The sequence below is a fragment of the Lactuca saligna genome, chromosome 8 (assembly GCF_052625555.1).
Source record: "Lactuca saligna cultivar CGN05327 chromosome 8, ASM5262555v1, whole genome shotgun sequence".
Lineage (NCBI taxonomy): Eukaryota > Viridiplantae > Streptophyta > Magnoliopsida > Asterales > Asteraceae > Lactuca > Lactuca saligna.
This window is the reverse complement of record NC_136424.1, coordinates 160,190,795-160,204,334: the sequence shown is the minus strand read 5'-3', so window position 1 is coordinate 160,204,334 and position 13,540 is coordinate 160,190,795. Positions and strand designations below refer to the sequence as shown.

Genomic DNA, 13,540 nt, shown 5'->3' with positions numbered 1-13,540 from the left:
CAAAATGTTTTCCAAGTCTACTTTCTTCTCGGCTGGTGGTTGCTCTTTTTGGTAAAAGCCTCAACCTGTCTGCTTGTATTTCTCTTCCTTCTGCTTCTTGTACTCATCGTATGGCAGCCACTCCTTCTTTGGCTTTCTACAATCTTCATCATACTTATCCCCACTCAAGTAGCATACTTGAGCCTTCTTGTTCCCATATTCATCTAAGCTGCAATCCTTGGTCAAGTGTGGACCATTACACCTTTCACATCCAACTCTTATAGCATGTATCGTTTGGTCCATTTTTGTCATCCTTTTGTCCATTGTATCTAGCATGGCCAGTACAACATCCATGTCTACAAAATTTCCACCCCCGCTTCCTTTAACTCCTTCATTTCTTGGATTATGGTACTCACGAGAATGCTTTGCGAATTCTTCAACTAACTCCTTAACCTCCCTTGGATTTTTCTTATTCAGTGGCCCTTGAGAATAAAGGAGTTGCCTTGTCATAACATTCACCCCATCATAGAATATAGAGACCTCTTGTTGGATGTTGAGGTCATGTTGAGGACAATTCCTTAGCAACCCTTTGTAGCACTCCCATGCCTCGTAAAGTGACTCCCCTGGCTGTTGCTCAAAATTGGCTATCGCCTTTTGGAGTTTAGATATCTTTGATGGTGGGTAAAATTGGTCCAAAAATTGTTCGCGCATCTAAGCCCAAGTAGTGATTATACCAGGTGGAAGTGCTTTTAACCAATCTTTCACAGCTCCCTTAAAAGTAACAGGAAGCATCGTTAGTAAGATGGTATCTCTATTAACATTCGGGACATTGAAATAATCTGCAATGTCATTGACCTCATCTTGATGCTTAAAATCATCCTCATGATTTTTTCCATAAAATGGAACATCCTTAAGTGCAGTAAGGATGTGTCCTTTTAGCTCGACGGTGGCACTGGCAGGAATCGCGGGTTGTACCAACCCTGGACCAACATCGTCTCGAATTCACTTCTTGTAAGCTCCCATTTACATCTCTTCAATGTTCGCCATCTCGTTTCTTGGCTCGTCTTCGGGTTCGCTTGTATATAGTCCAAACTCAGCCTCGGATTCGTATTCGGTATCCTTCGGGATTGGATCTTACTTAAAGCTTTCTATCTTGCTTTTGTCCTTTGATGATGTACTCGACTCTCCTACATTCTTTCCCGACTTCCTTCCAAAGACTAATTTGAGGTCTTGGAAAGATGACTTTTTTGGTGTTTCGCTCACTCCCGCATTCTTATTCATCTTCTTGTGAAGGGCTGACTCTGGATCTTCAAGTGGTGGCACCAAAGGTGTGTTGGAAACTCTAGTCAGGAACTCCTGCAATAAAACAAAATAATAAAAACGTAAAACTGAACTAAAACAGAAAAACAAGAAAAATGGAAATTATTGGATTCACGTCGTGAGCCAATAAAGCTCACGTCGTGAACTCAGTACTAGCAAAAAAAACTAAGCTTAAAAGTAACTTTTTGCAGGTCTTACCCCACAGAAATGATCGATCAACCTACAGCAAATAAATAAACAATCAAATAAGCCACTCCCGGGTAACGGCGCCAAAAACTAGATGCGTGCAAATAGCAACACCTAATTTTAAATTTATAACCTAACTACCTTAACTAACTAATTGCGCCTAGATAGTGTACCTAGTTAGAATATAGTATAACTTTGGGTAAGTTGGGTGTCTATCACAATGAACAGTATTTACTAGTTAATTTACTTACTATTAAATTAACCTAATTATTAACAAAGAAAGGGGGTTTTATCTGATTTTTCAAGATCAGAGAAACTTAATTCTTAACTCAAATTCAATCAATAAACAAACACTTCTATTAGTTCGAATTTGCTTTCCCTCAATGGTTTATAAATCAGATATGATAATTACTGTTGGTTACTAATTAATAAAGTATTAGCAATTTAATTCCAAATTTACTAATATTCAATCAATTCATGTAGATCAATGTATGTTCACACATAAGTTAACACAGAATTAATCATTTAATGGATTAGAGCTATGTAAGATTGATTTGCAAAATACACCTATGTTCATTGTTTGAGTTCTCTAGCACAGCTTAATTCAATACTTAACTGCATAACTAAGGATGATGATCCTATCTCTAATAATTTAATGTTCACTAAATTACCACGTATTAATTCATGCAGATTAATAATCACTAACTACACAGAACAAGAATTAAAAGCAATCAAATACTAAATCAAACATCCTAGGTGAAATCAATCAACACAAGTCATAACCAACAAGTACATCAAATCTAAAATATTAAATCTATGAGTTCTAGCTTCATCTAAATAACAGAAGCAACTAGATTTAGTTGGACATCCTAGCAAACAATTTAGCACAAATCATATTTCATAAGCATGTTGAAAAGTACCAAATCTAAAGTCAAATTATGAGCCTCTCTTCTCCTTTGGTGTTGAAATCCTATTCCAGACCTTCTCCTCTTCTGAAAATCGTCTCCAGGAACTTCTTCAATCAGCCAAAAAGTCTCCAAAGTCGAAGTAAAAAAGGATATAAATAGTTTCTGATTTTTCTAGGTTCACGTCGTGAGCCAATATGTCTCACGTCGTGTGAACGTAGCTATCTGTGTTTGACAAGGACTCCTCCTTCCAATGCCAATCTTCTAGAATACTCCAACTCACATCGTGAGCCTTCAATTCTCACGTCATGAGTACATATTTTTGCTGAATTTTAATTCTTCTTTTCTTCAAACCTCCAAAGTTCCATGTTTTGACAATTTTAGTCCCTTTCTTCGAAAATGCTTCTATTTTGGCTGTAAAATAAAATTTAAGCTTATTAGCACCATTATTCTATGCTAATAACCAAAATATTAATAAAAATGTAAATAAATATTGCCTAAAAACATGTATAAATATGGCAATATCAATACACATTTCAAGAAATATTGATTTTCAACAAACAACGAACCTGATTTCATATCATAAACATGAAAAATATCATTTTCAGCAAAAGAAAATCAACATATAGACATCATTATTTCATATTTTCAACACATAGTTTTATATTTTCATCAAGGAAAAACTTGATTTTAGCAATGCTATGGGATTTTCAGCAAGATACATAAAGTAATATTCATCTGCCGCAATATTGAACTTATAAATTTAACCAAGAAAGGCTATTTTCAACAATGTTTTTTGGATTTCCAGCATCATCTAAAAACAAATAATGATATTAAGCACATTCAACAACAAATTTTAGCAGCAAGGGGTATTTTTAGGAAGATTAAACAGCACATTTCAATAAAATAGAGAGTTTTTCAGCAAGAATAACCATAATTTTCATACTAAAACAAGAAAAAAAAATAGAAACAGGAAGTGTAAAACTATTTTCATTTTCAGTGAAAAATCTGACAGCTCAAACCTTCGGAGTGCATTTGGTGGTGTGATAAGACATGAGAATTACGTCGGTTCTAGTCTGGACATTGACCACACAAGGAGGTGACGAGAGGTTGAAGAAGATTGGTGGTGGAAGGAGCCATTGATGGTGAGGGAGGTGTCGATACATGTTGGGGTACTGATAAAAACGAAAAAAGAAAGTATATATATATATATATATATATATATATATATATATATATATATATATATATATATATATCTTGGTTTAGGCTAAAAGGACTTGTGAAGACATTAGAAGACGTTGGTTAATATTTGTTGAGAGAAGAACTTTAAATGAAAACGAGATTATGATGTAGAATGTAGGTTAATCTCTAGGATCTTATGAAGTTGAACAATAATAATAAGTAATGGAATTTAAGAAGGAAACATGATCACAATATACTTTAGTAAATATATGAAAACATAACCAATACTTGTTGTGTCATATCTAGGTTCGCATTCAAACAACGAAGTAAGAACAGTGAAGAGCATAAAGATACAGATAAGGAGATTTCTATTTCACTTGAATGAATTACAAAGAAGATGAAGATCATACACACTTTTAAACGATTACAATACATGTCTATTTATAGGACGACGCGGTACATGCACCTAAATAAGATAATATTAAAGTAGTCTCTGAGTAAGACGTCCAAGCCACCCATGTTTGAACTGTCAACACTAACTTAACATACAATGTCAGAAAGATGATCATTACTTTACTGACATTGTGGTATCCACAAAATAACAAAACCTTTAACTCCTCGCTTCTTCATTAACTCTGGTATCCAACTACACAGTCAAGCCTTTAGAAACTCAACTCTTCGCCAACACATCTCTCAGTGAACTCTTCGCTACATCAAAACAAGTATTTGCTTCAATTTAGTTTTCTTAGCTGTCGAGGGTCACTTTCATGTAACAACAATATTTGTGCCAAAAGATAGTGCACATATGTTTTTAGGTCTATGCACTTAAAAAAACCAGTCTGCGAGGACATAAGTTTGCGAATAGTTTGCGCGATGCAGACAAAAGTAGTCACGCTGATTTGCAGACAAAAAATACAAATATCACCTAAATGTGTATGTGTGTGTGTGATTTTTGTGAGTGTTCATCTTATATCATGTTAATGTGAGTGATGTTCATATAAATAACTCCATAAATATATATATATATATATATATATATATATATATATATATATATATATATATATATATATATATAAAGCTTTTTACAATGCTATATTTTTCACCAAAAATCTTTTACTTTTTATTTTAAAGCATAAATATTATAAACGAGCTATAAAAAAGTAACTATTAAAAAGAAATATATAATAGATAGAATTCGGTGTTGCAATCAACTAATCTAATTGAATTGTTGGTTATGGTTGCTAATACAAGATAATTCTATCAAATATAATATCTTTTTTTCTTCAAAAAATAAAAAAAAATGTTGAATTTCTACAATTCCAAATACTCAAAATGTAGGAAAGCAAACCGTCTCCAAACAAGAATTCTATGCCACATTCAATTTCAACAAATCTACCCAAAAAAACATTCTCGAGCTGTGAAAATATCGAGAAAAAAAGATCCCACAACTAACCAATTTTACTCAAAATACTAGCAGCTAAATCATATTTGATCAACACATGATCTAAAGTCTTAACATGACTATTGCAAGTAAGACAAATGTGTTGAGAATAATGTCCAATATCATTAACTATTAGTAATTTTCTAAATAATAACAATGTATTTTTTGGTTGCCCTCAAGAAAAAAAAAAATAAGGAATCAAAGAAAACATAAATAAAGAGAAAAAAAGTTTATGCATTTATTATGATTAACAAATTAGTCAGAAACTATTTTAGAATTGACTGGAAATTAATTAAATAGTTTTAATTAATTAGAGACAAAACTGCAAATTTGGTCTTTGTGGTATGCAAAAAAATTTGGATGAGGTTCAAAAAGTTTTCAGCTTGCACAGAAGGTCTAAAATCAAGGTTTTTTTGGGTTTTTGGTTCAAAAAATTTTGAAATTACCTATTTACCCTTTTAATTTCAATTTTTATATTTTTTTCTTATTTATTTTAATACTTTATGAAATAAAAATAAAAAAGTAAAAAGATAGACCCCCACTCCACCCTTACCGGTACCCCCCACCCCACCCCTCTCTGTCTGTCTGTCTGTCTGTCTCTCTCTCTCTCTCTCTCTCTCTCTCTTATACCCATAAAAAAAACTCCATCCCTTGAATAGATTCTATCATCGACATATCTATGTCTGGTACCCTCCCCCTTCTCTGTCTAACTTCACAATTCTGCAACTCCTTGATGTCGGTGAACTCAAAGATCACTGATCACCCTTCCCCTCCCTAAATGTCTCTTCACCTTCTGAAAAGGTTTCATAAATTTCACTGCAAAACTTAATACCACCCCTATATCGGAAGGAGCTCCCCAAATTGCAGTCAAAGCTCCAATTTCTGGTTCATGTAACGCCATTATAGGCATCAAAAGGGTTCTACAATGATTCATATACAAAACCTAGGTGTCATCTCATCTCATTCAACTCCAATTTGGGCCTTTCAACTCCATTACACAATAATGATGGAAGAAACTAGCAGTCATTGCACAAACCTTCTTGGAAGACAGAACTAAGACCTGAAGGTTGACAACCTCATGACTAATCTCCGCAAACTCAGCTTAATCCTAAGGTTCAATAACCTCATGTCAGGTCGTAAAAGAAGACCCTTAGTTTTGGTTCAAATCATGTCTCGTTAGAACATATTCGTTGGTCTAAATGTACCCATTGTTGGGTTCCTCCGAAAATCCCCATGTGTTCGACAGAGATGGTAGTTGAAGTGGAGAAATGGAGGGAGAGAGAGTATAAAGAGAAATGGTTGAGTGAATTCGAAACCAAATATGCATTTTCGATCAATTTCCCAATAATATTCAAAATTAAAGCAAAATTTAAACCAAAATTGAATGAATAGCAAATACTTCCTTACGTTAAACCCTATGAACAGAAAGAGACTTTTAGGGCTTCGAGTTGTGGTGGGATTGAGCGATTTGAGAAGTGATCTGTTAGGATTCTTCATGAGCTTTTGAGTTTGATGGTGCAAAAGATGATTGAAGATGAACGATTAACACACTTTTGTAGAGATTTTGGTATTCCGGTTAATGTTGGTGTTGAGAGAGAGAGAGAGAGAGAGGGGAGAGGAGGAGGAGGAGGAAGAAAAAGAAAGAGAATGAGGGAGGGCTTCAGTAGGGTGGAGAGAGAGAGAGAGAGAGAGAGAGAGAGAGAGAGATGGGGTGAGACAACTTAATTTCTTTTTCTGCATCAATATTTATAAAATTAAAATATAAATAACACAATAAAAGAAATTTAAAGGGCAAAACAGTCAATTCAAGTGCTCTATGGACCAAAAATACAAAGTTTTCATAAGTTTAGGACCAAAAACCTAAAAAACCATTGATTTTGGACCTTTTGTGCAAGCTGGAAACTTTTTGGACCCCATCCAAAGATTTTTGCAAACCATAGGGACCAAATTTGTAGTTTTGTCTTAATTAAAAGTGTTAAATACTAATTAATCAAGAGTTGGTTGATTGGAATATTCCAGAATCCTTAAGAAATTAGGTTTTGGCAAAAATCACTCCATCCCACATGGGATGGGAGTGAATTTCAATTTAGTCTCCATCCCACATTTGATGGGAGACAAATATAAGGAAGGGTTCTATGAATAGGTCTCTAGGGATCTCATAATCCTTACACCTTGGCTTGAAGTTTTCACTAGTTTCTTCCCTTTCCTTCTATGGGACAAATTCCAAATCCTCTTAGATTTTGTTGAGATTTATCTGTCTCCTACTTTTATTTTGGTTCTCTCTTTGGAGTCATTGTGTGTGATTCCATTAAAAGGATTCTACTTTGTGTCCTATCATCCAAAGGACACGTTGGATCAAAAAAGGTTATATATGGCTTCTAAAAGAGTTATGTAGATCAAGATCGAGCTACACAAGACATTATTAATTCGGTCTTTATTATTAGATTTATAACTTTAAAGTAGGTTGCTATTGTTAGTAAAACCTAGATCGTAGGTTGCATGTACACTTAGGTAAAAATTTATTGTTTCCGTATGTGTTTATATATATATATATATATATATATATATATATATATATATATATATATATATACATATATATATATATATATATATATATATATATATATATATATATTAATTACTCAACTTTTAAATTTATAATACTAATTTTATCTCAATCGGACTAATAAACACACTAGGCAGTGTACCTAGTCATGCAATAGTATAGTTATGGTAAGACTAGGTGTCGAACACAAAGGGAACGATGATAAATTAAATTGGAATTCTTGATTATAGATAACACATAAAAGCAATCAAATATCCTATTAAACTGCAAATCACGATTAACTGACTGATGACAAATCTCTTTACGTACTTTGATTTAGATAAATTATATCTCAAAATAATGGCTAACTATTGATACAATGGATATTTATTCATTATTCACCAATTTCTAATATGACTAGCATCATGGTCATGCTACTAATCCTTTGATTTCAACATAACTATTAATTCATTGATGAAGTGAACAAACAATCATGCAAATCAGTATTTAGTTCGTATTAAGTAAGATTTGATCTTATTTAACACTAATGATCATAGGAGTTAAATTATGCATAAAATGGTCATTCTAATCATGCACAAACATTAAATATCACCACTTTATTTCCTAACCCTAGGTTTTGGTCAAAACACTAGTCATAATCACCAATAGTCACTGGACAACTATGATTCAAATTAACACAGTCAGATGGGCATCTAAGCTTTATTAATTCGACAATAGTGAATAAAATAACAATCTTTAACACATATGGATCTTTCAATCAAACTTGACAAAAATAAATTAAATAAGAATAAACAATCCAAATAGCAATTAAACAATAACTCAAATATTAATTCAATCACAAACACTAAGTAAAAGGTTTTAACACCTAAATCAGAACGTAGCACATAATGGACTCACAGTGGAATGCTATGGTCATGACAAGAAACCACATGATCTCTGATATGAATCCGCTCTCTAATCCCTCCAATCTTCGCTCCAGTCAGCTTAACGGCCTTCCAGCCGCCCTCTAAACCCTCAAAACGGTAGAATAAAGGTTACTTGTCGACTAGGGATCAATGGAAATCAAGTTTTTCCCTTAAGTTGGCCGAAATTTGTTTTTTATAAGTTTTTGGAACCGACTCCATATGCTGGGCATAAATAAATTTACGTGTGGCGTAGTTGGTTTAATGTGCGATCAACATCCGGACTCACCAGCCCAATACGTTCGGTGTACCACAAACTATGTCGAGCGTACTCCACATATTCACGATACGTAGTGCATACACCCATTATGCGGGGTGTAATGGGCTTGTTCGGCTTCTTTTTCCCTTTTTGCAATCCGAGTCCAATTTCCGTCTTTTTCGCTTCGTTTTCGTTCTAGAAACAATTATATCTATAAAACATAAATTTAAAAATTATATGTACCTTTTAGTTCTTAATAGTAATAATTAAGGCTAAAATTTTAAGATATATATATATATATATATATATATATATATATATATATATATATATCAAAATACCCCACACTTAACCCTTACTTTCCCCCAAGCAAGCTGACTTTTAATTAACCAATATCGCATAAAAACAATCCATTTAAACCTAACCACTATTCCAAGACCGCAATGCATGTATTTGTGTCTATAATTCCTAAAAACTTCCCATTCCTAAATACTCACCATCCTTATAAACTTTCACGCCTTAATTTATACGACACTCATTTTGGCAACCCTCCGAATCCATCCTCAGAAATCCTTCTTAACCTCAAGGTATTTTTGGTTTAGCTTCTCAATCATACATAATATCTCGAAAGAATTACAAATTTGACACTACAATGGAGCTCTTTGGAATTCATCTTTTCTTGGATATTTTCTTTTCAATTTTCTTTGTATTCACCACCTTCTTGTTTGACTTTTGGTATCTTCAACTTTTGATTCTTCATAATTTTGATCTTTTGATCTTCATACTTGGTTGTGATCTCCGCCACAGTTTTCATAGCCTGGTGAAGGTCCTGGAACTCCCTCACCAACTGTTGCACCTCCATGGCCGGTGCAAACTCACAATCAAACCTCTGCACAAACTCATCCCAATTCATCACTGTAACAGTCTCCGTACCAACGATTTGGGTAACCTCCTCCCATCAATCCCGCGTTCAGTCCCTTAGCAAGCAAGACACGAATCCCACCTTTCTCTTCTTGGGGGAAAAGCCTGTGTGTTGTGCATTCTCCTTGTCAGTAATCTAGCGGCGACTAGCGATGGGGTCCTTAGCCCCAAAGAACTCAGGTGCTCCGCACGCCTTGAACTCCCAGAATGAGGGAGTTCGAGCCCTAATTTGTCCTGAGGCAATCTCGGATTGAAATGACCTGAGCTGCTCCTCCATGATCTCCATAATCCCCTCCTTGACGGTGTTGAAAATCACCAGGGTAGTATCAAGGATGCCGCGAGTAACCTCGGCTGTGATAAGCTCGTGCAAGCTCTCATCAATCGACATGGAACCTAAACTTCAACCTGAACCAGAGCCCAGGTACACTTCTTAGGATGTAATAACTAATTACATTAGTAGGATTAACTAATTACGTTGTTAGTGAAGATGGAATTCATGTAGACCCTTCCAAAATCAAAGCCATTGAGAACTGGTCAGTACCGAAGACGCCTACAGAAATTCGTCAATTTCTAGGCCTTGCTTGCTACTATCGTAGGTTCATTCAGAACTTTTCTCGAATTGTGAAACCTCTTACGACTTTGACCCAGAAGGGCGTGGCCTTTGACTAGGAAGAGAAGCAAGAAAAAGCATTCCAAACGCTAAAACGAGCCTTATGCACCGCACCGATACTATCCCTCCTAGAAGGAATAGAAGACTTCATAGTATTTTGCGATGCATCAAATAAAGGGCTCGATTGTGTTCTAATGCAATGAGGTAAGGTCATTGCCTACACCTCAAGACAGCTGAAGACACACGATGTCAACTACACCATGCATGACCTTGAGTTAGGAGCAGTTGTGTTTGCTCTGAAGATCTGGAGACACTACCTATACGGTACGAAGAGCACTATCTTTACAAACCACAAAAGCCTACAACATATATTCGACCAGAAGGAACTCAACATGAGACAACGATGGTGGGTCGAGCTACTTAGTGATTACAAATGAGAAATTCGTTATCATCCCGGTAAGGCCAACATAGTAGCTGACGCCCTAAGTCAGAAAGAATACTCTGTTCGTAGATTCAAATCATTGACTATGACTATCCATTCACACTTGTCCACACAAATTAAGGAGGCTCAACTTGACACTTTGAAACCTGAAAATGTGACGAGTGAATCCCTAAGAGGGATGGATAAGAACATGGAGGTCAAGGGTGGCGGAGGCTTACATTTCATGGATTGGATCCAGATACCGAAACACGGTGGCTTCAGAGACTTGGTCATGACTGAAGCGCACTACAATGGATATTCCTTCCACCCAGGTTCAGATAAGATATATCTGGATCTTAAAAGTTATATTGGTAGCCTAACATGAAAGCAGAGATTGGTACCTTCGTGAGTAAATGCCTTACTTGCGCAAAGGTTAAGATCGAATACCAGAAACCATCAAGTTTATTTCAACAACCAGAGATACCTGAATGGAAGTGGGAGCGGATCACGATGGACTTCATAACCAAGTTTCTTAAGACAACGGGTGGTCTTGATACCATATGGTTGGTCGTTGACAGGTTAACAAATTCCGCAAACCTCCTGCCTATCAAAGAGACTTATAAGATGGAGAAGCTCACAAGAACATACATTAGAGAGATAGTATGACTGCACTGTGTACCCATATCTATTATATCTGATAGAGATAGTAGATTCACTTCGAGGTTCTGGCAGTCGCTACAAAGTTCCCTAGGAACGAGGTTGGACATGAGTATAGCCTACCATCCGCAAACCGACGAACAAAGTGAGAGGACTATTCAAACATTGGAAGATATGTTGTGAGCCTTTGTGATAGACTTTGGGAAGACATGGGATACTCATTTACCCCTTGTTGAGTTTTCCTACAACAATTGTTATCACGCGAGCATAAAGGTTGCTCCATTTGAAGCCCTTTATGGCCGAAAGTGAAGATCCCCTTTGTGTTGGGCTGAGGTGGGTGACACCCAGTTAGCTAAAGGACGAGTTCCTGACAACACTCTCATAGGTTTGGAGATCATTCAGGAAATGACAGAGAATATCGTTCGGATTTGTGAATGATTGAAAGCCTTTTGGGACTGACAGAAAAGCTACGCATACAAGAGAAGGAAACCTTTGGAATTCCATGTGGGAGACCGCGTTCTTTTGAAAGTCTCACCCTGCAAGGGCTTGAAACGCTTCGGAAAGTGTGGGAAGCTCAATCCAAGATACGAAGGTCCTTTCAAGATTCTCGTTAGAATCGGCCCTGTACTTTACAAACTTAACCTACCTCGCGAACTTAATGACGTACATTCTACTTTCCATGTCTCGAACTTGAAAAAGTGTCTATCCGACGAGACTCTTATAATCCCACTCGACGAGATCGAGATCAATGAGAGCCTCAACTTCGTGGAAGAACCTATAGAGATCATGGACCGAGAGGTCAAGAAAACGAAGCAAAGTCGTATCCCGATAGTGAAGGTTCGCTGGAATGCCAAGCTAGGACCTGAATTCACTTGGGAGCATGAGGATCAAATGAAACTGAAATATTTTTTATCTTTTCGTTTAGTTATTTGTAACATTAGTTACTTTAACTCTAATTTTGGGATGAAATTCTCCCTAACGGGGGGATGACGTGACAACCCGAAATTTCTAGCTTGTACAAACCATTTATTTCAATCAAAGTCAGACTCATTTCTACTAACTTTTAGCATTGTTTAGAGTCTGTTTGAGCATTCTGAGCCTACTGCATCAAAGGAATTAGTGTTTGGATGTAGCAGTTAATGTTCCAAACCATCTAGCAAACTGTAAAACTCCTCAAAAGGAGTTTACGGTCAGAAGATTAGAGCTTATGGTCATGGTGACCGTAAACTCCCTATATATACATAATTCAGGATCATTTTGATAATTTCTTTCCTTTCCAAGCCTAGAATCCCGAATTCTCTCTCAAGTATCATAAGATCTTCATCTTGATCTTCCAAATATGTAAGAATTCTTTCCTTTGATTTGTAGATATCCTTCTATATCTAGTGATTATACATGATTTCATCCATGAAATCTCTTCGTTTTGATAGATCTTCAAGTGTTCTTAATTTCACCAAGAACACCAAGAACACACACAAGTGTTCTTGGATCCTAATCACCCTTACAAGCTTCTAATAAGTAAGTACACTACCCTTGGCTTGTTATTGATGGGTTTTAGTCATAAGAACATCCTATGTGCTCATACAAAACCCTAATGCTTGGATCTAGGTTTCTCTATTGTACATGCAATTTATCCAAGACTATAAACCCTAGATCTAGCATATGATAATCAATATTAACATATAATGGGTTTAAGATATTACCTTGATTATTATGTAGCAATAACAATCACAATTCCTTCTTGTAATGACTTTAGAAAGTTTAGAGTCACAAATGTCACTCCTCTAATGGTTCACAAACACCAAGAGCAAGAGGATGAAGAAGAGAAGAGAAGGAGGCTTTCAAAAACGTGTGGAAACCCTAGACCATTAGTTCACCACGTTTTTGGAGCATAAGGGTTCTATAGATAGTGAGGCTATTAGGGTTATCTAACAAGGAAACCCTAATTTGGATGCTTAAGCCTTAAGCAACCCATGGACTCCTCTCCTTAAAGGCCTTGGACGATTTCCAATGGGTTTCCCCATAGAATTCGTCCAACCTTATAATATAAGGCAATCCATAGCCCAATTGCAATTATCTTATAATTACAATTCCAGTCCCTTAAGTTTAATTAATCTCTTTTCGTCACAAACTTAATTCTTATTAATTCTTGACTAATATTAATTAAACAATATGATTTCTC

At 35.7% G+C, this 13,540-nt stretch overlaps 1 non-coding gene across 1 annotated transcript; it reads left to right on the top strand.

Annotated features, from left to right (window-relative positions):
- The first annotated feature begins 535 nt into the window (after positions 1 to 535).
- Positions 536 to 642, top strand: LOC145013548 (small nucleolar RNA R71). The gene has a single exon (XR_013665100.1). It is a non-coding gene; the product is annotated as a small nucleolar RNA R71 (small nucleolar RNA).
- The last annotated feature ends 12,898 nt before the right edge of the window (positions 643 to 13,540 follow it).